The sequence below is a fragment of the Squalius cephalus genome (assembly GCF_949319135.1).
Source record: "Squalius cephalus genome assembly, chromosome: 19".
Classification (NCBI taxonomy): Eukaryota; Metazoa; Chordata; class Actinopteri; order Cypriniformes; family Leuciscidae; genus Squalius; species Squalius cephalus.
In genome coordinates, this window is record NC_137140.1 from 21,096,879 (window position 1) to 21,123,596 (window position 26,718).

At 37.5% G+C, this 26,718-nt stretch overlaps 1 protein-coding gene across 2 annotated transcripts in view; it reads right to left on the reverse strand.

Moving 5' to 3' along the window:
• Positions 1 to 26,718, reverse strand: part of thrab (thyroid hormone receptor alpha b) — a 166,096-nt gene that overhangs the window by 90,994 nt on the left and 48,384 nt on the right. For both annotated transcript variants that reach the window (XM_079850511.1, XM_079850512.1), the window contains one exon: positions 3,695 to 3,769. The gene's annotated coding sequence lies outside the window, so the exon portion shown is untranslated. The remainder of the gene's footprint in view (positions 1 to 3,694; positions 3,770 to 26,718) is intronic.

Sequence of the window (26,718 nt, forward strand, 5' to 3'; positions counted from 1 at the left end):
AATGATGTGTGTAGAAGGTCTGTGCACACAAATCTGTGTCAAAAGCCAGAAACACTCTTGCACGTGTATGCTCTTGCACTCTTGCACTGCAGCTTACTTTGGAGAAATGAGGGCCCCAGGACAGTACGTACTGTACTTTTCTTTCTGAACGCCTTGTATTTTTTTACATTTTACCTACTGTATCGGGGGATGGTACAAAAGTTTAGCCTGCCACTACAGGGTAAGGGTTCTTGAACAAGCCAGTGATTCTTTACTAAATTATGCAATTAATTATAATTTGATAATCTGATATCTGGTCAAAATTCAGTTACTACATTTGATTATTTTGGATATACAATTATTTTCATACTTCTTAATTATTTAATTTTTTTATTACTAAGCTCAAGACAAAAAAACAAATTTGGTGGATTATATGGACATATATATATATATATATATATATATATATATATATATATATATATATATAAGGCTTTGGTGGACACACAGAACTTACTGATTTACTGACACTCTGACTCCGCTTTGTTTTCACTGTGTCCAAACTAGGCAATTTGTGAGATCTATATCCAATCTTAAGACCACTCTCATTTTGAAAGGAGGCAACTCAAAGAAAGAGACGGGGAGTCACGGAAAAGCAATATCCCACACAGATCTCACTGCTTACTTCACTTCCCCTCAGCGTGCTTGAAGTTCATCAGGCCTCGGTGGCGTCGCAGCAGGTGCAATTTATGAGGTGTTAAGAACGTTAGACTGTAACTGAAAAAAAATAAAAAAAATACTGTAAACTCTAGCTCCCCCAATTCCCCTCTAACCCCAAAGCGTGAAGCCCTATAACACAGGTACAGGGCCTCTTACTCATTGAGAGTCCGCCAAAGAAAATGCATATCACATTTGGCTCTGGTTTCTTTTCTGCAACACCAATTTCAGAATTTCAAACAAAATAGAAAGAGAACACCACCACAGCTGTTCAGAAACATGTGTCATGTTTTGGATACTGATGCCCCAAACAGACTTTTCTAACTAGTTTAACCAGCAAGTTCCCTGTTCAACCAGTGTCACCACTTCTGGGAAAGAGTTAGGGTTAGCCCACCTGCCAGACTATTAATACCAAAACAGCATAAACCAACAAGGTAAATCATTCTGGCCTAAGCTAGTGTTTTATGTAAGGAAAGTTCTGGGAACTTCACGGCTACCCATTAATTTTGCATCTGTATGCTACCCTGTTTTTCTAAATGTGTGCCTTGTTTTCGACAGTGATTTTTCAATTTAACCAAAACAGTTTGTTTGGTTTTACCCTAAAAACTGGGGCATGTAGCATGAACCAGCGTATGTGAGCAGTCAACAAACCCATTAGTGTAGACTGGTTTGTTAGTAGCCTGTAAAATCAAACTTAGTATATATGATTTATATATGCCTAACTTGCATACACACAAGTTAGGCATATATAAATCATATATACTAAGTTTGATCAGTAATATTCTGTATGTTTTTGAAAGACATCTCTTATGTTCACCAAGGCTCAATTTATTTGATCAAAACTGGAGTAAAATTGTACTCGTGTAATATATATATATATATATATATATATATATATATATATATATATATATATATATATATATATATAAATATATATTACAATTTAAAATAACTATTTTATAGAGATGCATTAATATATCAGCCACCATATCGGTATCGGACGATATATGTTCATAAGAAAATTTAGCAGATATATTAAAGCAGATAAATAATGGATTATTTCCTTCAGCTGAGACCCTTCAGAAGCATGATGGTTGTTTGAATTGTTTGAAATATGATTGGAATCACTTTAGAAAAAGGAAAATTCCATGTGCAACATGTGCTGCGCAAGTCTGTCATATAGGCTACATTAAATTATAATGAGAACATTATAATTGTGTGCTTGGGACATGGCTTTTAATGGTGAGAATTTTTTTTTTTTTCTTTTGTAATCAGGCTCTCAAAAATTATATAAAAATTTAGATTTAGGTTTATCAGCCAATATACCGATTATCAGCTTTCAAATATAAAGAATTATCAGTTATCAGTATCAGACAAAATGTCCATATCGGTGCATCCCTAAGATTTTAAAATGTAATGGCAAAGCTGATTGTAATGGCAGCCATTACTGCAGTCTTCAGTTTCATATACTTCAGAAATCATTCTAATATGCTGATTTGGTGCTCAAGAAACATTCATTATTATTATCAATGTTGAAAATAGTTGTGCTGCTTAACAATTTTGTGGAAACTGATATATTTTGTTACGGTGCTCTCTCCAACATCTGTGCAACAGCAAACAGCTGGTATTATCTAGTCAACTTTTTCTTTTTTTCCTAAAGCCCTGGGACTAGTGCCAGGATTACACTGCAATTATACTTCATCTACAGCAGCTGCCTGTGGGACAGTAGAGAGCGAGCAAGAAAGAGGAGTTCTGTTTTCATTTGTGACATAGCTAAGCTTCAGTAGAGGACGATCTAGCTGCAAACAGGTGTAGAAAACACCTCCTATTCTAAATGATACCGTAGCTGTTTTTCAACATGAGAACCCAGCACATTTCAACATGAGAACCCAGCACAGGACATCTGTCATACTGGGATAACCTGCTGAAAAATGCATATCACATACTCTACATGAATACAAATCAAAGTTGGCAAGTGGGCTCAAAGGGTGTTGAATTCAATTTGGAGGTATTATAAACTCTTGTTGCTGGGAAGGGGCACATTTTTCAGCCAGATGTACAGTAGGCTGGAATTCAGAGAATGCGCGTCTCCTATTTCCTTCTTAAGAATGGCTAGACTAGATGCCATTTATACCAAGGCATTTTGAACACCAAGCCTCCACTCCCACAACTGTCATAAAAAAAATTATCACAAGAATACATTTTTCCCGAAGCCATCGCATTGACCCTATTTGGTAGCCAAGTTGAGCCAAGGAAGTCTCACAGAAGTAGACTATATGTTACTCAGGGACACAATCTGCATGAAACATTTTGTGTCATTCTGAATCAGAAGCACATTTCGAGATTAATGTGTGATTTATGTTTCCTGTAATGGCAGATTTTCAACAGCCATTACCCATTGATCCTTCAGAAATCATTTTATTAAACGGATTTAGTGATAATTTTCTTTTTTTTATAATTTTCACAATTGAAATGGTTGTGCTGCTTAATTTTTTCTTGATGAATATTGTGTAGTTTTTGTAGACTTTGCACTATTTTGATGAATAGAAAAGTTAAAGAGGCTTATTTGATTTTTTTTACATTATAAATGTCTTTACTGTCACGTAATGTACAACTTAATGTATCCTTGCTGAATTAAGGTATTACTTTCTTTCAAAAAAATCTCCTTCCAAAAAACTGACCCCAAACTTTTGAAAGGTAGTGTACATTAAAAATATTAAGACATAAATAACTGTTTAGGTAATAAAATATAACCTATTTATAATAGTGTGCATGTATTTAACAATATATATATATATGTGAACAATATAACTTTCATATGAGTTTTAGCAAAGTAACAGATATGAAGGTAAATGGAATGAATTTTGTTTTATCAAAAACAACAAAACCCAAAGCAATCAAAAGTGGCCCATAGCAACTCAAGTCTCTTTTTGATGGAGCGTGTCACATAGTGCATATTCAGCTACTGAACAAGAGGGAAGGCCACAGAACCTACCAGTGTCCTGTTGTGCTTTGTTTCTGGTTAATAATTTCCCCAAGCCTGGGACCACTGGAACTGTAGGCTGTCGTCCTGCAAGAAATCAAAAGAGGTTTGTTGAGAGGGGTTCAAATGCAGTATATGGAAACCAAACAGGAAAGGCCACACAGCAGAAAGCCTAACAAAGAAAAGCAACCGCCCTAGGCTTCTCTTCTTCTTCCCCACTACTTCGTCTTGATGGAAAGCTAATCTCCCTCATCCCTATACCATCCCCACAGCGAATAGGCTGTTTACAGGAAAAAACTGTTAGCTAAGCACTGCTGCACCCATTTCTAAAAATGGGTTGGTACATCTTCTTCTACTGTCATCTTGTTGAATTCCAGTGGCTGCAACAGGTATTAACATGTACATTCCTGAAATGTCTCAAATCAGCGGAGCATTGTCATCACAAAATAATAAGGCAATGGTAAGAACCTGAAGTTAAAAAATTGCTCTCAAAAACACACATTCCTTTTTTCTTTTTTTCTTTTTTTGTGACTAGCACTGCTAGGCGGCAGGTCTAAACCTCTGGGGTTAATCTTGTTATCTAATCTGATTTCAACAAGACCGTTTTGAGGGGAGGGGGTGATGTCGTAATGTTTCAATTTAAAACAGGATGGATGAACTCGGATGTCACGCGGACTAAAGACAAAAAGGGAAAATCTGGGCTTGGGGAGTATGTAAATAGCATTGGAGGCGCAGGACTTGAAGACAGGTTTTTGACATGCCAAATTTGTGCCTGATTAGCTCAGGTCAGAGATCAGACCATCTGTTTGCTCAAAGGAGTTACTGCAAACTCCCACACTTGAAGAGCAAGTGCAGTATGACTGAAAACACTTTACAACTAATACAGTAATATTTTTACTTTACTAAAAACATACTTTAAAAGCAGCTTAGCAGATAGCAGAAGTAGGCTACTGAAAAGCTCCAGGCCTAGTTATTACAAACTTGCACTTATTACACACAGCACTTAGCTCAATAAATAAGCAAACAAACAAACACATGCGCACACACATATATACATACACACAAATGTGTATTTTTAGATGTTACAATAAGTTTACCATAATGGTTCAGCTATTTTTTTAGCAGTTTCTTTACAATTCTTCACATTCTTCATTCAAGTTCTTCACATTCTTTGTACCTGTTATTATTATTACTTAAAATAAATAAATAATAACACTGTTTGATCTATTTAAATAGAATATATAATCTAAATGTACATAAACACTTTACTTAAGTAAGTGCATATTAATAGTAATAAATATACTTTTGAACAGAACACTAAATAAGCAATAAAAGTTTAAGCTAAATAGCATTTATAAAATAGTAAATATATTTAATACATTTTTATTATTGTAGCATTATGATTTCTAGCTAACTAACAGATATGGACACCGAATTACTTCCTTTAGGTAATGTAATGAACTGAACTTGCATAACATTATTTGAAAGCCTAGAATAAAACTGAAACCAGTCAAAAATGTTGAGTGTTTGTCCAAAATAAAAATGTGTTTCCCCCGAAAGCGGCCCATTGTAACTTATGACTAATTTTATATAATTATAAGCATTGCCTATAAAATATAAATGTAAATAAAAAATATAAATTACATATTAATAGTAATAAATATACTAACTCTTAAATATACAAATTATTACAACATAGTGTACATTTCCATTTTTTGTATATGACATCATGGCCAATCCACTGCATTGCCCATGCAGTCCCAATAAGTCTTACAATTATTAAAATTTAGCTATATTAAGAGAAAAGAAGTGAGAGAAGTGTGGTACTTTGTCTATTCAGCAGTGTAGTCTAGATGCCAGATTCAGAGAAAGTTTAGCTTCCTTTGGGAAGACTAGGAGGGAAAACGCAGGGGCTCTTTCTTTAAAAAGCTTTGTCTCAAATTGCCAATAGAAACCTTGTTTTAATTACAGCCCTGGCATGGATGCTCACTAGATATAGATAACAGATCTAAAGCCACCAAGTTGAAAGCCAACAGTATGAGCTCTCTGATCGCTGAAATAAATCCTCATGCTGTCTCCATCAGGGAGTACGGTGTATATTTATCTGATATCCAAATTCATCCTATCCTGCCATGTCCAGGTACGAGATATGAGACAGTCCACTGTGCCTTCATGTTTGTTTGTTTTTTGTAGTTTTATGTGGGCAGTTCACATTGGAAGGAAGGAAGGAAGGAAGGAAGGAAGGAAGGAAGGAAGGAAGGAAGGAAGGAAGGAAGGAAGGAAGGAAGGAAGGAAGGAAGGAAGGAAGGAAGGAAGGAAGGAAGGAAGGAAGGAAGGAAGGAAGGAAGGAAGGAAGGAAGGAAGGAAGGATGGATGGATGGATGGATGGATGGATGGATGGATGGATGGATGGATGGATGGATGGATGGATGGATGGATGGATGGATGGAAAATTCAGTCAATGGATGGATGGAAAATTCAGTCAATGGATGGATGGATTATGGAAAATTCAGTCAATGGCTGGGAAAAAGTTAATTGAGAGACTACATGGAAAATATTGAAATTTTCTAAATTCATGTCATGCTACTGAGCGATTTAAGTGAACTGCTAAAAAAAAAAAAACTAGAAGGCAATTAAAAATAAACTTGGGACAAAGTGGCTAAGAGAAATTGCAAAAATGGCTCAAAAAAGTTATAAATATAAAACAATATATATTTCCAATGAAAAATATAATTTGTGACCTTTCCATAATGTGTCTATATATATATATTTCTACATTTTTGCTGAAAATAAAACACCAATGGTGAAATTTCATAATGTCTATGTCTACTGTAAATGTGCATGTTTAAAGATTTCTCATACTGTGTTTAATTACATAGGCAGGCTGTTCTATTTTGGGCCTGTTGTTCTCTACATGTCCTGCCTTGCTTTCTGCCTGTACATGTTTTCTTCAGAACTTACAAGAATCCAAAAGTCTGATTTCTTTCATTTTGGGGACAATGAACAGCTATAAATATCAACAACACATAAAGCAAAGCGATGTTACAGATTTGCATGAAGCAGTTCTAAATTTTGAATCACACACATAAAACAAAAGCAGCACAACTACAATGAGTAGACACTATCTGATGTTCTCTGCAGTTGATTATATGAACCATACTAACCTCACACACAACGAATGTGCTGAGCTTCATAATGAATGTGCACAGCAACATCAAACGTTTCCTAAATCCTGGCTGCAGATCCTCTACCACACTCAGCAGCTTTCACATAAACACACTGAGACAAGCAGCAAACATTCCCAACTGGCAGCCAATCAGAGGCTTGTGTTTGAATGAAGCCTGCTTTTACAGTGAGGAGCTGTAAAGTGCTCTATATAAAACACAGTCTGTCTGTCCCTCTCCAAGTGATTTAGCTGCTTTTTATTTTGATTTGCGCTTGTGATTACATGCCGCTACACCTCCACGTGTAACAAGCCTTGCGCACACGCCCCTATGAACTTTATCACACATATGCCACATAAAAAAATAAAACAAACATGAAAGCACACATGGTGTAATTATTTGTGTAATTATTTACATCTAATCAGAGGCAGGTTCTGGGTTTGCTCAAATCAGACACCAAATCTCTTTCCCAGAAAGCTTAAAGTGGTCAAAGAAGATAAAATGACTTTTAATATGACTTTTGGTCATTGTACTATAAAAGCATCCTTTAAGTTTTAGAACTCAAAATTTCTTGTTAGTCCAAAAACTGCTTTTATTGAAACCAACCAAGCTGTCAAAATGACTTGACAAATGACAAGAAATGACAAATTTTGTCTCAGTACGACAGTGTGTGACAAAAGACTGCCTCTGCAGAAGTCCGTTAGAATAAAATCAATGTTTACAATTTATTATGTCAGGTAAATGTAGCAGGTCAATTTCATAATCAGTTCAAAGATGATAGATACAAAACATCAAATGATCTGTAATAAAGAGAGAAGATTCAATACCTTGACATTATTAAATACATGACGCAAAGTGTTTTGCTTACACTTCGCATCACGGGCTGATCTGGGTTACAGAATCGTCCTGATCCTCTAGTTGCATTTCATTATATAGACAGAAACTTCTTTCACATGGAAACATCTGTTAACAATGGGAATTTACATTCAGAGTTGACACCTTTTGGGAGTAGGAGACCATTTGCCTAGAGACCCACCCTCCTCTGTGTGCCAGCTATCTATAAACTCTTAAAAACCTTATTACCTTTTGTTTTACGTCTTTGGGAATTAGACCTTTGTACCAGTCACACTGAGACATTTCAAATGATACCAAACATGTGTAATACTGTATAATTATTCACATTAAACCATAAAGATTCTTGGGTGAATTTTGGTGATCTCAGCATGAGGGATGGGGGAAGAGGGGTAGGATTGCTTAGGTGAGACTTGCGTCTCGAATGATGGTGCTAGTTTCACAAGAGAGAGTTCAAATGTTAATTTCCAGAAAGGTCCCTGTCCTCTCAGGGAGTGGTCGTTCCTCAACCACTTCTTCCAGTTTCTCCAGCTTACAGTGGTGCTGAGCCAAAGACGGATGTGCTCAGCACTTGTCATATATCACAACTATTCAGTGTTTTTAACCACATAATGTTTATTTTAGGTTTCAGACATTTAAATACACATAATTTATAGCAAAACAATACATTTATAGTTTGTAAAATACACAATGGTGTTTATGGAAGCAGCAATAACAATCCATTCAAATATATTTGCCGACGTGTTTTATTCATATCAGATACACAGTGTAAGTAACTATAAAGTTTACTCTATTCTTCTCCCAGTTCACCGGCAACTTACTTTCATGTATTTCGGGAGAAACTGATGAACAGACAGGAATCTCTGAACTGCGGCCCAAACAAACATGGCGGCGCTCATTTCACGTTACAGATCGAGATCATTTATAAAGGTTTTTAAATGACAAAAACTCACTTACACGTATTTGAGAATCGGAATAGACGATAGTTGATGACATGGTGAGCAATTTGTTAATATTTAGAAATAAAAGCGCTACATCTGTCATACAGCGCTATTTTGGCTGTGGTGAATCATGTGCCAAGCATGACACGTCACCATGGAAACATGGGGGGGGGGGGATCGTGATGTCTATCAGCCATCGCAATGGACGATGGCATTGTCTATCGGCCCAACCTTAATTCATAGACACTAGTCCATATATAGATTTGATTAAGTGTACAGCCCTACTTTCAATTCATTCATCCAAATGTTGCCAAATTCTGTGACATTCCCCGTTATACAGTACAGTACATTTTTATGATTGGATTCCGCAATTCCGTCTGCGTTTTCTGCATGGCGGAAATGAAAGGGCCCTACAGACGGAAGACCATTGGACGTCGTCTCCTCTCTCATGAACCACAAGTCTGTGGGAACAAGAGTTCAAGCATGAGTTTAACCTTTAGAACATAGTGTTCAGTCATCTGTCAGTGAGCTGTGAGAACGAAGGCATGTCAGAAATGATGACATGAAGAGTAGGGAAAACCGAACCCTGAGATGGGGGGGGGGGACTTTGAAAGCTTGTTTTGGTCCTACAAGTGACTGTTTGAAGCTCTCATGTTCATTTCATCATAAGAAACTAAAAATCACATACAAAATAAGACAGAACAAAGCAAAGAGTGTTAGTCTGTTCTCTAATGAGCTGATCTTGTGCATGTATTGCACAAGTATTGTTTGATTAATAATGCGCTTTGAGGATCATCCCAGAGTTTTGATCTAAACTGTGTGGGCTGCTTCTCTGCGGGAGACGCGTCAGAACCCGATCCAACTGGAACATAACGAATGTGCTACCTCCAGTGAGAGGTGTAAGATAAAGAGCGAAAAAGCAAAAGCAAGAGAGATAGAGAGCAACAAGCTTCTCTTGTTCTGGTTCAGGACCTTGTACTTTCCTCTTTGGGTCGATCCCAAACTCTCACAGCCAGGGGCCTTAAGCTCTTCAGATCATTCAAACACAAACAAGGACGCTCCTCAGGGACACCAGCAGACGGCACACATCCTTTAGACGGCTCTTTTAAATATCCGTGGTTTGTTTGGTCTGGAGGATGGATGCGAAAAAGTGCATGGTGGGAGCGAAATAAGGGCCTGAGCATGTTGGCAAAAGAGAAGCTGTAAGGGAGCTGTACTTTTATGAGGTCATTTCGAATAGAATTTATCATACTGCGTATGCGTTCATAGCATTACACTGAGGACAGTTTAATGATTAATACTGCTAGTATAAGAGGTTGTTATCTGGAGGGTTTACAGCGGTCTGAAGTCATGGCATTACCAGGGGAAAGGGAAGGACACGTATGGGTCCATCTCCCCTGCTGTATTTTGCCCTGTGATATTTCCATCCGCCCACTCCCCTCTCCGCCTATGGTACATTCCACATCATAATGACCTTCCACCCTGACACCAGCAGCCACTAAGCCCTCCATGCTGCCTCTGTCTAAAGGACAAATATACACACATGCAAATAAACACGCAAATAACACCTTCGTAATCCACTACACAAACAGTCACAAATGCAGGGGCAAAAGTAATGCGACATCTCTAGAAAGTGATGTGCATGTGTAGATATACACACACTAGGATTGTCGCGATACCAACATGTAGTTGATCATGAAAATTAACAATTATAAAGTAAAATATTAATACAGCAATACAGTTCAAATCCAAAAATATTTTATACTAACAAATGATGCAATATTTAAATACGCAACAAAAACTTTTAATATGAACATAAATATTAACAAATTAAATCATTTAAATATAAATATTAACAAATGACAGTAATTAATAAGTTAGTTAAATAAAGTAAAAAAATACTATTAATACGCCAGCAAAGCAGTTATTAATATATAAACAACCTAAATAAATAAACATTTACATATTACTATATCAACTAATTAAATTAAACAATATATATTTTAATACCACAACAAAAATATTAATATAAATACTGTATTCATTATTTAAATTATTCAAAAAGAAATATTAACAAATATTTTAAAAAATCATTAAATATATGCGTGTGTGTGTGTGCGCGAGTGCTTATTTTTCACTGCATGTCTATTAGATACAATGCATTCGACCAAATCAACAAAAAAATTTACCAAATTAAAGTGCATTTGACATCCCTAATGCACAAACATGAAATAACAAATGAATCATGAGCTATTTATCCCATAGAAGCTCAAGTTTAGTCATTGTAAAGTCCCTTTGTGTGGCTTGCATATGCAATTTCATGTGTGTATAAAAACTCGGTCATGGTGTCATTACAAGGGCATGGCTCAGGCCCAAGTCAAAGAGCTGATTCAGCCGAGGAACAAATGCATAATGAGCAGCAATCAAAGAGGAGGCAAGAGAATGCGCAGAGTATGAGCAAAATAGCATAACAGACAGAGATAGTGCATGTTTGTGTGAAGGAAGAGACAAGGCCATGTTGAGTAGCAAGCCACAGCTGGGCAGCTCTAGCCCGCGAGTAGGTTAGCTCAGGGTTAGGGGCTAGGCGGGGGGGAGGACAATGCAGCCAGGCTTGTCAAAAGTCTAATTTATGGCCGGTCGTCCAGCGAGCAGCAATGTGGCTTACAGTTCTCTCGCACGGGGGATGGGAGAGAGACTGAGACGGACAGGCCGTTTATGTGTAAATGTGACGATTGTGCTCATAACGGAGAGAAGAGAGAGTGAGAGACTGAGAGGAAGAGAGAATTTGGGGGTTGTGTGGTTGGACCAGTTTTGAGTGTCTCTGCTGTGCTGGCACGAGATAAAAACTACTTGTATGTAACTACAGCTAGAATTTTTTTTTTTTTTTTTTTAAATACACAAAGGCAAAGCAATGAAGAGCATAAATAAAATCTCACCCGCTGTTTGGAAGTACCCTTCCCCCAGCCCTTCATCAAGGTCATTACTAAAGAGTTATTGACAGGAAAACTGACTGGCTGATTGGAATAGTAAATCCTTGTTTAGCTTTTCCAAATGAATGTACAAGAAACAGACAAAGCTGCTAATTAATCCAGTTAGAATGTCTGCTTTAAATACACCTTTGTGTGTAGAGACGAAGTGTGCTTAAATCTGAGCTGTGGTCAAAAATAAGACTAGTCTTGCTGTGATAGTCAGTGTCCAGCCACACACCTATTACATCACTTGCCCACTGAGACACCCCAATCGAGTTAGAGAACAAACTGGTTAGTGACTGAAAGAACAAGATTGTGAGTACAAGTGGCTGAAATGGCTCATGACCATAGGTAATTGGTAAAATGACTGTTTTTCATTACAATATGCTAATTTTAAGCTCCACTGAAATCAACTACAAGTTTTTGTGGCACATGGGGTTGTTGCCAATACACATGCTCAGGTTTCATGTCAGTTTGGATGCTGTGGGACGCTGCATCAGATTCTAGGAAATGAGGCAGCTCAACATTTGTAACGACATTGGGACTGTACCAAATCTTAGTGAGCTGCCTCGCTGCCTAGTGCCTATAAGAGCAGCTGCCCTCTACACCAGCATCGTAACTTAAACAGAGCCTCCTAAGTGTCCAATTTGGAAAGTTCGTCATAGTCTCAACTCAAATAGCACTTTGCACTACTTACACAGAACTTATCATTCTGCAATTGCCTTCCGTGGGAAGGATACATACAATGCGATCTCACAATTCTATGCAAACAAGTCTCTTTGAAGGCGGCAGAATTAAAGTACCAAACTTTTGGATCAACCTTTGCTTTGGGAGTGCACCTATGATGATGTCTCCAGAGGTTTTGGATCAGACCCTTATTGTCTTAGCTCTTTCTCCTAAAGGGCCACTTTCCTGCAGAGTTTAGCACAAAGACACCAGCCTGGAATTCTCTAGCATCCTCAAGATTAGCTGGTTCATGTGTGTTTACTTAGGGTTGGAGCTAAACTCGGTTTCTGGAGTAGGATTAGACATCCCGGTCTTATGCCCGGTACACATTGTATGATTTTGGGCTGTCCCCGACGAAAGATGACCAATCTTGACGATTTCTGTGGTTTTGGCTCCTAACGGTGGTCCTACGTCATACAGTGAGAGAGGTTCAAAGATGGCCTTTGTCACAGTCTTGCGACCAAAGATAGCCTGCAGTTATTATCTGACTGTGTCAGAAATGTAGCATGATCATCTCAGTTTGTTTGTGCTAAGACCTACATCTATTGACTAGCCAATAAAAATGAAACTTAAAATGGCGTATTGATCAACATGACATGGCACGAAAACTACTTGCAAAAATTGGCATGCCAAGTTGGCCTCTTTTCCCTAGCCATGACAGCATCCACATTCTCCTCTTTTGCTTCCTCAACTTTTTTCAGCGCACATAAAAACCACAAAGTGCGATTCATCTTGCTCTAGCGCATGCTGATGACGTTTTATTCTTCTATACTAACTTGCGTCATAGCCTACGATTCAATAGGTGTCATTATCTTACAGTCAACATACATGTTATGGGTGGCACGGTACATGAAAAACATCCGAACGGTTCGGTACGCTTGTCTCGGTTCGGAGCGTGTGTGCGTCACATGGTTCGACGCATGCGCAAATGTAGCCTCATGCCCGTATGTGACCTCAGACAGTGTGTTTCCTTTTCGCGCGAAATAAGAGGTGTGTGGACATACATATAGACAGTAAAAGTGGAGTATGGAGTGCTGCAGGTCCCGTCACATGTAGAAATGGCAAGTGGGAGAGATAAGGCACTGTTTTCTTTTCATGGCCGGAGTTGGAGGATGCGCCAGCGTCGTATAAGTCCGGTGTGTGGGAACATTTTGGATTTCATGTTACCTATGATGACAACGGAAATAAAACAATAGATAGACCTGCGACTGTTTGCAAGCATTGTGTAAAATGCATTCAATATGCTAATGGAAACAATTCTAATATGTCAGTTAATCTGAGAAGACATCACGTCAATGTGTCGGTAGACAGCGTAAGCAGGAGAGAGCCAGTTAGGAAACAACTTCTACTGTCCATAGCATTTAAGCGACCTCTCAGTGATAAGTCGGACAGGGCAATAGCCATAACTAAAGCATTGGGGATGTTTATAGCAAAAGATATGCAACCGTACAGCATGATTGGGTGTGAAGGATTTGGTCAGCTGATGAAAGTACTCGTACCTCGCTGTCCAAGGCAAGTAGGTCTCACCTCTTGGCAGAAAATGTGGACAAACTGATATTCTTGCAGAAGAATATGAAAATGAAGTGAACAGAGGATTGTTGTTTTTAAACAGTGCAGTGTGTTTGATTTTTATGCAACATTTTATATTGATAGCCAGCATTTTTGTTTTTAATATTTAAATATATACAGTGGCACTTTAAGTTTAGATAAAAACTCCAGTCATATGTTTCCAAATACTGTACAATACTGCACTGAAGAAAAATGTAACCTCACTCTCAGGGAATAGAAGCATTGTTGATACTGTTTTTGTGTTGAGCTGGTTGAACTTATGCTTCACTATATGATTATGGTCTTTGCTATTGTTATAGCCTCATTATAGGCAATTATGTTTAACGTATTTTGACTTATTTAAAAGACAGAGCTTTAGGAGTTCCTCTCTTTTTCTTTTAAAAGATAAACATTTTGTAAGTGCCACACTGAAGTTGGCAGTTTGATAAATGCTTTGTGTGCTAAAAAGGCACACAAGTTCCTGTAGAGATAGCAATACACATTCTCCTTTTTTTGCTAAATAAATGAAAAGCATGTCATCAATGTCTTCTCTCTTGCTGTATCAAAATCTCACCTAGCTTTCCTCAGAGATGGTCCCAATAATGTGCTTAAAGTCAAGTCAAATTCAGTTTGTACATGATTTAACATTTTTTTAATACTGTATCCTAAATTGTGGATAATTAAGCTATATATCATATGCTGAAGTAAATTTCTGGAGTGTTAAGGATTAAAAGAAAAAAATAACAACAAGAACCGTACAGAACCGAAAACCGTGACCCTAAAACCGTGATTCGAACCTAACCGTGGGTTTTGTGAACCGTGCCACCCCAATACATGTCGTACCCAAGTTTGTTAGATTCATGTCGTACAGTGTGATTTGTAATGATCTTATAGGATTGCCGAAATCGCACAGCTGTAGCAGACATTACTTGGTCAAAAGAAAGGAACACAGGGACAGAAAGTTTTGATGACTGACAGCTGCATTATCTACTCAGGTTGCCATGCTATTTTTTTAATGAGGCTAGTCACTACCAGGGGACGCTTTAAGTCTGTCCTCCCTGTCCAAACATTTTAACCTATGTCAACAGGGATGCTACAGTCCCTCAAGCGACCAGTCTTCCTCGCACCCCTCACTCAAGCCGCTGCGTCAAGCCCAATCATCTTCCTACCACAGTGATGAGGACAAGCAATGCTGCAAACAACCCAACTCACATCAGAGAACGTGACAACACCAGCGATTTCCTCAGTAGATGTCCCTGGCCCTGTATCATCTCCTTGATAGCTGTTCCAGCCTGCCTTGTGTCGAAAGAAAATGAAAAAAACACTCACATCCATGTCACCCTGAGTGCATTAGCTCTGCTTCACTAGGCCACCCTATTAGATGGTACGCTTTCATGACTCGCCTCTGGGAAGCATCACAGCACCCAATAAAAATCCATGCTCATTCACACATCCATACCAACTAACAAGGTCAACCAAGGTCATGTGACCATCACCATATGAACTGGAACTTCAAAATCCGCTATCCAGTACACACATAAGGAAGAAAAGGAAAAGATGATCGACAAAGGAAGGAAGGTGAGTTGGGACAGACAAACCGAACTCTATAGAGGGATTACTTTGACGGACCAAGGCAGTCGATGAAAGGGGCCAGCAGAGTGAGCACAAAAAATGGAAAAGATAAGCCTAGTATAGAATTAACAGTGCCAATTCCAGTTTCTTGGGGGCATGAAGTTACTGACATGATTCTGCCTCTGCCTCATTACAGATGACTTTTTTGTTTCTTTTTTCTTTTTTTAACATTGGTTTAACTTCATACAGGATTCAAGTTGATAAGTAGTGGTATTAGAAAACTAAAAGCCACAAAAGACACTGTAAACATTGATTTCATAGTCAATCCTTAGGGTTCAACAAAACAAACGAACACTCTTTTGCACATGCACAAGTTGTGACTAGTTGAGCGTTCAATAGAACTCCCCTTGGATCGACAGAGTATCAATTGACTGTTTCATGGAAAAGAAAGACATATACGCACAGCACTATAGCATACTTGTTGCTGTGAGTGCAAGTGTATAGGTTCAGTGCTGACTGGCATTCAGATCCCATGGCTTGTATTCCAGGGTTGGAGTGTGATAGCCAAAAAAAAAAAGTTTAAAGGGTTCACAGAAAATTTCAATTCTATCATTATTCACTCACTCTCATGGCAAACTTAAACCTTAAAACATTTTGATAAAAAAATACAGTAAAAACAGTAATATTGTGAAATATTATTACAATTTCAAATATAAATATTTCTATTATAATATATTGTAAAATGTAGGGATGAACCGAAAGTGCATTCGGAAATGGAATTTCCGTTTTTTGGCCGAAAGAGAAAAATAAGAAAAATATGAGCCGAAAATATATGCTGCCTGCCCCCCAGTGTTCAGCGCTCCGGTATCACTCTCGCACTAGCCGTTATCACTGCGTCGTGTATGTGATGCTCCGCTCAATATTTTGTTCAGATATCAAAGTTCGCTCAAATAATATAATATAGCCCTACTGTGCTGCAACATGGTGTGGAATAGCCATGCTGGGCAACACTGGAAAAATGACGTAACCCTCTCGCGTTCACTGATCCGCTTCCCCGCTACGCTTTTTGTATTACCTGTATGTCTGATCGTATTATTTTATGTCATCATAATTAATGAACTGCAAGGAACGTGAAATGTTATGCTATATTATCCCGTTACAACATACAGCTATTTGTCAAATGATTTGTTTGGTTAATGTTGTGCAGTTTTACGTTTTTATGGTTAATGCCGTGTTGTTTAACGTGTTCAAACCAATATCTAAAAGTAAATTTGAACGAACATTTGCAAGTAATGACTAAATATATTTTTTTAACATCATATCCGATTGTATTTAATTGTACTGCCATAATCTCGGTCACCACACGTGATAAAAAGCCTTACCAAAGTACAAAGAGCAATATAACTTTGTTTATAAGTGCTATTATTGACAGTTGCATGTCTTACCTGTCTCAATACACTCGCGAGAGAGTCTCTGTCAAGTCCAAGATTGACGCGCAGCTCTCTCCATCTCGAAATCGCCTGCCGATATTTATCCGGGTTTTATTCCTCCGTTTGTCACACAGTCCGCGACTCCGCGTGTATCCGAATATGGACGCTTTCGTTTTGTTGGCACTTCAATACTCGCCAAAGAGTTCGTGATCCATAACAGCTATAACCATACAGTCTATGGCTATAATGCTTTAACCACCACTTCCGCATTTGACCATGCGATATTCCGGTGTGGTGGGTCATATTTTTTATTTATTCTTTTTTTATTCTTTGTCAGACGTCTTTATTGTTTATTGTGATAAGAAAAAAAACCTCAATAAAGTTGTTGTAAAAAAAAAAAAAAAAAAAATCCGGTGTGGTGGAATATCCTATCACATGGTCCACACCGGAAAAAAGGATAGAGCGGACATTGCGCCACTGAGGCGCGACATTTCTTTTCCGGGACGGCCAGTTATTTAAAATCGGAATTTCTCTGAAATAAAAAATCTTTGGAGACTTTTGAGATATTGTAAGTACACAACTGGAGGAAATATATCACACTGTGCAAGTTATTTTCTGAAATTTTATTACAAAATTCCTACATATTGGAGCTTTAAGGTTCAAAGTTAATCTTTAAAAACACTAATAATTTAAAAACAGTTAAATGTAATCTTTAGCTAATCTCTAACTGAATATCAATTTTTCATACTGTACATCATAATGTTGTGATGCATCACTGGTAGCATTTAAAACGACTTTAGTTTTTAGCATTTTTTTTTTAGACTAAATAGGGTATCATTTTAATATAGACCATAGGAAAGATTTTAAATATTAATGCATCCCTTCTTAATTTTCTGTCGTTTCATCACAAAAAGCTATCATTTCAGAAAACTCGGAATATAGTGCACAAGTCATCTTGGACTACTCTTATGAGGCTTCTTTTTTTCTTTTTTATTTGCCTCTGTGGGGTTTGACAGTCAATGGTCAGAATAATATGTTGGTGGGAAACAGAAGCTTGAAGATTCCCCTTTGTGTTCTAAACAGAATTTTGAATTCTGAGTGAAATATTCCTTTAAGACACTGTACTGGCCTTTAGACAGATCACACTGAACTTCTGAATGAAGACCATTAATCCATCCAGTTTGACATTTTAGATGCTTCTTTATTTAACTCTTGTTCTTGGGATGTGTTCAGTGATGTGGCACAAATCTTCCATTTGCAATGTTTATTGGAGCTGAACTGCTGACAGCATCCTTGCTGGCATGTAAGATGTTCTCCTCTTCACAAAAAATGTGTTACTATCTTGCAACATGTCTGCGAAAATTGTTCATTTAGACTCATATAAAACCAGGTGGCACCAGATTTTCTTCCAAGCCAAAGTGCTCACCTAAATACCTCACAGAATGCATTCCATTCTATATGCAGACAGAAACACAACAAAGTGAGCAGAAAGAGAGGATGACGAATAAGTACTGAGAGAAAAAGCACACATTTATTCCCGTCACACCATATTCCTTTCAAAACGTACAGTCCAAACCAAACCCATAAACCCGTCATGACACCCAACTGGCTAAACTGTGGCCCACCAAGAGCTTGTTTTAAACACACTGACAATACATCCTGACTCTACTGACAGGCTCCTTGGACCTCCGTAAATGTATCTGTAAGAGTGTGTACGTCTATGTGAGTGTGACAGTACATCACACTATACTTGTTACATGCCTGTTTCTCCGCAGCTCCATGTGACAACTCCGTCACATGCCGTAAAGCAGCACACAGTGAGAATGTGCGAAAGACACCTAGAGCGTGAGTGACAGAGAAAGAGGGTGACAAAAATAAGAGAAGCGCACACTAACCAAGCTGTGATACCAAAACCAAATAAAACTAAAAACAGCTCTGTTCTCACCTCATTAACATTCGCTGACTAGAATGCAGAAGGTCCTTCAGGTCTCGCTCAGCCTATAGAAAGAAACGCTGTGTTCTGCAAAGCTGTCACTTTCAAAGATGTATTTTCTCTCTGTGTGTTCTCCAAAGGCTCAGTTCCACAAATGGCCGATTTGCAACATGATAAATGTCCCCATTAAGGTGGCACATTATAATAGCATGTATCCTTCCTAAGGTACGAGTTGAGGAGCATTAGTTTTACAATATTACTCAAGTACTATACTAACTAAATAAGTAGTTATGGATGCACAAATATATTAATATTCTAGACAATTACACAATAAGCTTTTAAGTATTCTCATGTTATGGCTCAGTAAAATGGCCAATATTGCAGTTCTATTGTATGTTGTCTAAAGGAATACTAAAGAAATGACAAAAAAAAGTAATTTTAAATGAAGATCATTATAGATCATTATAATGTACATTTTGACAAAAAATAGATATTCATTTTGAGATTGCCTAAAGACAGGCATGTGATCAGCTAGAGACAAAAAAGAAGGAAAACCTTATTTTATTTTATTCTATTTTATTTTACTGAACAAAAGTAAAATTACAATACTAACATTTATTATTGTCTTAATTACTTTGCTTTAAAACGTTAAACCATTGTGTTTTGTTTTGTTAAACCATTGTTAAACCACAGGGAGACCTTAACGCTTCTTTTTTGTAACCAACAGATTTGTAAACAATTCTCATTACAAATTTGGGAAGATGTTGCTTTCACAATTGCAAATTATAAGCGACTCAAACACACACACACACACACACACACAGCACTTGCAGAGTAGCATTTTCAAATGAATCTAAACAGCTGTGCTTTACTCAGACTATATATATTTATATCTACATCACAACTGTTGCAATTTGATGATAACACTAAGAAATCTCACATTCTCACAACCATGCATTGTCAAAATTCATTAAAAATTTGGTAAAAACTGGTAAAGCAGTTTCAACACCGACTTTTACTCACATTTTGCATATTTGGCTATTGCGCGATTTCAGTCATCAGACAGTAACCAATCATACTTCTAACACATCACCTCCAAGACTGATCCGTCCCCTAGAACAGTATGGAGAGAGTGAGTGTGTGAATGACACAAAAAAACAGAGATAAGGGCTTAAATCATGTTGATGACATTAACACACCCACATGTGTGTATACACAGATCTGGCTTCAGTCATGTGTGTACACTGTGTACTATATGTTCAAGTAAAGACATTGTGATGCCAGGCTCTGCCCGCATCGCTCAAGCTGTTTGCTGCCCCAGTAACACCGAGTGGCGGTCTGTGTGCCATCACACATCAGTAAGGAGCCTTTGTCCACAGCAGAATCAACACCAGTGAGTGTACAAGAAAAAAAAACAAAAAACAGTGAGGGTCTGTACGGAACAGAGTCACAAAACGGTCTTTGTTTTTATGCAAGAGGTTAAAGGGATAGTTCACCCAAAAATGAAAATTCTGTCAGTAATTACTCACCCTCATGTTGTTCCAACCCCGTAAGACCTTCGTTCATCTTCGGAACACAAATTAAGATATTTTTGATTAAATCTGAGAGCTGGATCACTCCTCCATAGGCTTCTAAGGCATTATAACTTGCTGGCCCAGAAAATGTATTAAAGACATCGTTAATATAGTCCAAGTGACTCCAGTGGCTCAATCTTAAGTTTATAAAGCGACGAGAATACTTTTTGTGCGCAGAAACAAACAAAAATAACGACTTTATTCCACTTTTCATTTCCTTGAGTCTTTTCACGTAGTATAACTGCGCAGCGCTTCTGTGTTGTACGTCACACGCAATCACACACGACCAGCGTCGGCCAATAGTGAGCCTACGTGTGACGTACAACACAGATGCGCTGCGCAGTTATACTACGTGAAAAGACCCGAGGCCCAGAGAGAAGGAAATTAATAGTGGAATAAAGTCGTTATTTTTGTTTGTTTTTGCGCACAAAAAGTATTCTCGTCGCTTTATAAACTTAAGATTGAGCCACTGGAGTCACTTGGACTATATTAACGATGTCTTTAATACATTTTCTGGGCCAGCAAGTTAGAATGCCTTAGAAGCCTATGGAGGAGTGATCCAGCTCTCAGATTTAATCAAAAATATCTTAATTTGTGTTCCGAAGATGAACGAAGGTCTTACGGGGTTGGAACAACATGAGGGTGAGTAATTACTGACAGAATTTTCATTTTTGGGTGAACTAACACTTTAAAACCACTTCAGTGAGATGTGTGACAAAAAAAAGTGGGTGGGAGGGAGCAAAGAAAAGCTAACATATGAGTTATGAGGGCCATAAGACTGTAAAAGTGTTGCTTTACAGATCCCCTGAGCCAATAACTAGCTGGATCTCTCTGAACTCACCAGGGGGAACGGAGCAAGTCCTAAATGTTGACCATGTTGGACTTCACACATTGCCTGTGGCTGTGGGTCAATGACATGACATAAAAATGTAAAATGCAATTGATACATTTATGCAAAGACTTCTATAGAAATCTTCTATGATGATCATATGAATTCAAATTCATTTTAAAGTGCCCCTTTATGCTATTATGCTATTTTAAAGGGTCCTACTTTTGTTTTGAAGGTCTCCTATAATAGGTTTACATGCATCCAAAGGTAAAAAAAAATACAATTTTCTCATAATATACATTGCACATCACCTCATTTTTCAAAGAGTCTGAAAAAGGCTTGTTCGATCATTCAGTCTCTTTATACCCCTCTTTTCCGCGGGCATATACTCTGCTCTGATTGGTCAGATGGCCAGTCTGTTGTGATTGGTCTACCACTTACAGCGTGTTTGAAATGAAATCTGAATTTCAGCTACAGAGGATTTTCAGAGCTTGATACACAGTGATACAAACGATGGTGTTGTTTTTTCTGAATCAATTCCAGCCTAAATTATCATCCTTTTAAAGTGAGAGAGGGTCAAAGCAGATGTTGTTCATGGGCAGCCAATAAATACTGTAGGCTGGAATTATACAAATGTGTTAAATAGGTTTGTAACAGGAAGTGAGACTGGAATTGTTGACAACTCGTTTCAGCAGTTCAGAATCGATTATTTCGTTTAGGAGACAATAACTTTATTTGTTGTGTACTTTGAAATTTAGATAAATTTATTATAATATTTAAATATATTAATCAATAATGGTTTGAGCTTATCTGTGTAATCAACCTGAACAAAGAAGTTGCAAGCAATCAGGCTGTTATTATTTAAGATTATTATTTGTAAGAACCTTAACAGTTAAGAGATCGTATTAAAGTTTATTTTATTTACAGGAAAAATAAATGACAGTATAAATGACTTACAATATTCAGAAGACTGAATGTGTGTGCTAATTCTTTATTATATAATATAATTTAGTGATTTTAACCTGTCATTCTGCTTTTTTATTATGTCAAAGTTTTGTGTATAACATTTATGTTTTAAACCTTTTTGGCACACGATGTAGATACAATCATAACTACTCTTACACAATCATAGATACAATAAATAAAATAATTGTTTTGAAAGTACAATACAATATATATTTCTACACAAAAATTCTCATTAAAAGAACATTTTTATCTATTTGATACTATCTTAGAAATACAAATTTACAAAACTTGTTTAGAGCTTATACATTTTTTGGGAATGCATATCAAAGTCAAGGTACAAACAACATGCAGAAAGAAGAGGAGAAAAAACAGGAAATGATAAACACGCTTTACGTTGAAAATATATTTAGTAATGTGGTTACACCGTCATCCATTTAAAAAAAAAAAAAAGATTAACATTTCTCTCAAAAAAAATGGAGAAGTTGTCCAAAAACCCTATCAAATCAGCATGAATATAAAGAGTACTTTTCTAAGAACCTGGTGTATGTTTTTGAAACTAGATTTATCTTGCAATAAGGTCGGTATTCAAGATTCCCTCTCTTGCCCTAGCCGTTAACCTCAACAGAAGGGGGAAATCTCCTTACTGGGGCAGGTAGGGCCACGATAACCCAGCAGGCACCTTTTCACTTCCCCTCTTCATTAACCTCAACCTAGAGGCCTACCAGCCCAGTCTGACCGACTTAAACTGAACTCCCTTGGGTCCAGCATACATTGTGAGAGAGAAAAAAAGAGGTGGAGACTGGAATTGAGGGCTAAAAAAAAAAGGCCAAAGAGAGAGATCAAAAGTTCAGAACATGGCAAAGGATTTTGGTAATGACATGGGATAGCATCAGTGAGAATTACCTGACCCGTCCCCGACTGAACCAGAACGGTCGCCATCTTGAGCAAAAGATACCTCCTATAGAATGGTGTCTAAATGTCACAAACAAAAGCCAGCTTGTCTGGCAGTAAAGCAAGACAGAATGAGTACAGTAAAAGGCTTTCAACTTAATAAAAGAGTCTTATCAAATCACAGACAACCGAGACTAAATGTGCCGTGTGCACATTTAACAGTTACTCGCCAGTTGGCTGTTACCATGATAAGGAACTTCAACATAATAAATGGGCTGAATAGAAAGAAAGGAAGTCTGACCACCCTTTCGCAAGTGTAATGCTGTCCCAGGTGACCTACCAAGCAAGTTTGCCACACCAGAAAAGCCATATGGAGCTGGATGTGTAATGCCAACGTCAAAATGTATTAGTTTACAAATCATCAACACTAGTAAAAGTGATTGAGGTCATTACATAGCATAGTGCAAGGAACCACACGAAAATTAATCTTTATTAATCGATAATGTAATTTGTTTGAAAAGGAATAAAGCTGTTGGTGATTTACTGCAACTAATGTTCTTTTTTTTTCAGCAAGAAACTGCAGTGAATTGTATGGGGGGGGGGGGGGGGGGATTTAGGTAAAGGCAAGTTTTCCCAATGAGCCTATGTTGATATTAACATGATGTGACACCAATCAAGCACATCAATATGACAAGGTATTACCTAAACAAACTTTGAGGCCCTTATGTCCTGCAAAGTCAAGATAACGTCCAAAGCAAGAAATACTATAATAATCAGAGAAAGCCTTTGTTGTTTGAAGCGCTATCAGTCATAAGTTCTGCCATGTGGAGTCTCATTGCTGTATACATCACATCTCATTAAAGGCCTCCCTCAGGCTCTCTACTGTGTGGTCACTATTAAGTTCTGTATCGCCCAGGCACCGTGACTGCATCTGTCAATTCTTTGTTATGAACTGAGTAGTTACAGCTATGTAGGACTGCATTGTTCTTCTGGCCCTGAAATCTGTTGTACAAGCACATTACCAAGCCCCTTCAAGTTCTGCTTTTAATGTCTCTAGTGTCGCTTTTGGCTTTTCAGTGTTCACGAAACAGCTATTGAGATTCAGTAGCAGTTGCTTAGAATCAAATCTTTCCACTGTATATCTTGGTATTTGGTCAATGCAAATGAGCTCACCAACTGGCATTCATCCTTTTGACTCTCTTAGTTTGTAAATCGAATGGGATTTGTTTTTAATCTTGAGTGTTAAATTAAATCATAGTATTCATAGCAAGTAACATCAGCAACCTGATTTTATTTGACCATTAAATTTACCAGTCAATGGGAAGAGACGTTAAAGAGGCACTTAAGGATACCAGAGCTCAAGTGTTCTTCAAAAGGAGAAAAAAAATACATTACCGAATGCCATTTAAAAGTCTGAAATAAAAATTTGCAGGATGCACAGAGCCCCTGTAGGATGGGCTATCGAATGACCCACATACAACCTACCAAGCATAAAAAGTGTGCTGGTAAGTAAAAAATAGCAGTGACCAATTTATGGTGATAGTAATTCATCACATCAAAGCAATTCCATCTGAAATGCATTTGGGCTGGAGGGGGAAACTGATGCAATGGTTCACGGGGTGCTGAGAGAGCAGAAAGCCAGGTCAAAATATAAAAACAGCTCTGTCTGAAATCACTGTGATTTACAATAAAATGCATAAATACAAAGTCCTAAAATTTACACTGGGTCACTGACCAAACTGCAATGAGAAGTTCATGTGACAAAGCACTGAAACATATCACCAGAGGAAAATAATAAAATCCGTCGAATTCATGTGTCGCGTTCCTGTTAGACTAAAGTAGTTAAGTATCTGCATAATGTATGGCATAATGCTATGAATGCTTATGCATTGGTAAAATTGGTGCTTATGTGTCTTGTCTGACTGATGCCCAGTCTTCAATGGAGTCTGGAGACCTTCTTTCTACCCTCAATATGTACACACGAATCCAATCTGGCCCTTGGGCAAAGGTTCAATCAAATACTTCTTAAACTTACGTGGAGAATTTACTTGAGGCCATAAAAGCCATGTGCAACTCACAGACAACATGTTTCCCTGTGGGTATAGCACATATGTGAGCCTCCCTCTCTGCCTACTTTTCTTGCAATGTTGCTTGCTCATTTCTACATTTCTGCCATTTTTTGCCAGGAGAAAACTTTAATATTAAAAATTTAACTTAGCTAACACTTGGTCCCAGCTACAAAGCTGTATGCTGCACTAGGCTATTCTCCGATTTGACCATTTCAAACTAAACAAGTTAACGAAAAGCTACATAGCCTGCATGGCTATGGGAATTCTCCACTCTCAGCCTTGTACTAAAATGAACCAAAAAAAAAAAAGACAGCTTACTTGGATTAAGGCGCATTGCCTTGATGGCCAGAAGATACGTCACATCGGTTTACTCCTTTAATACGGAGACGCCGTTAAGCGCTGCATATTTCAAAGAGTGCCTGAATAAACAAAGCAATTCAATACATTCAAACCAAAATAGTCTGTGCCATTAGTCCAAGCAGCCTCACAAAGGCTAGTGCTGAAGGACAGAGCGAGAGAAAAAGATGAGAAAGAGGCAGATAATCAGATGGGGGAAAAGGTCATGGAGAGGTAGAGGATTAAAAGTGAAGAAGAGGCCACAGGGAAGAGGAGGAAAAGCTGGATCCAGAAAAGCAGCCCTCCACACATGACATCTGTATAACAAATTTTTCCACTTGGGTTTGCCTTTTCTCCAGCCGCTCTTCTATGCTTGAAGGTAGAGAGACAGTAAATGTGTGTTTGTGTCTGGATGTGGGAGGAAAGGACATATGAAGCCCAGAAGCGAGAGTAACCCCGCACCTTGGGTCTGCGCCAAATAGCCTCTGTCATATTCCTTTCATATATCTTTCATATATTGTGCCTGGTTGAGGACAATGTACTTCATGTGGAGGTACAATAAGAAAAAAATATTGCATAAATGTAAGTTGCTAAAACTACCAGAGAGAGCATGGGCTTAATGGTTTGAACAACTGTCGTAGTCTTTATTTATTGTTTTATTATTTATTTATTGACTTGTTAGCAACTTTATGTAAAAAAAACTTTAAATTTATGAAATAAACACTGTAATTTGCAGATTCACTGTAATTGATGTTCCATAACAAAATGTAAAATTTAGGCTTGCAAGATAGTTTGCAAAATAAATATTAATTTAAGTGTTTTGCTCTGCACTGTAAAAAATTATCATAATTTGGTAATAGACGGGAAAAATGCTATTGTACAAACCAGTTAATTGGTTAACAGTAAGTTCCCTTACTATATACGGTGAAAAACTGTAATAAATATAATGGGACATTTTTAATAAAATACTGTTAAATTTAGAGTTTTTGTAAGAGAAAAAGAACAAGTCATCTTTACAGTGAAAAAAACTCATGTAAATTGACATCCCCAGAATGCCACTTCACATTTGATGGTTTTCATTATGTAGATTAGTGTTTTATGTTACATCTTATGTTGTTAAATGAATGTTTATCACATTATACAGTATAAGCATCATGTTTGTTATTATGATAGTGTTTTGTATTTGTGTGTAAGACACTGTATTAGCATTCACTTCAGCTTCTACATATGGTTTTC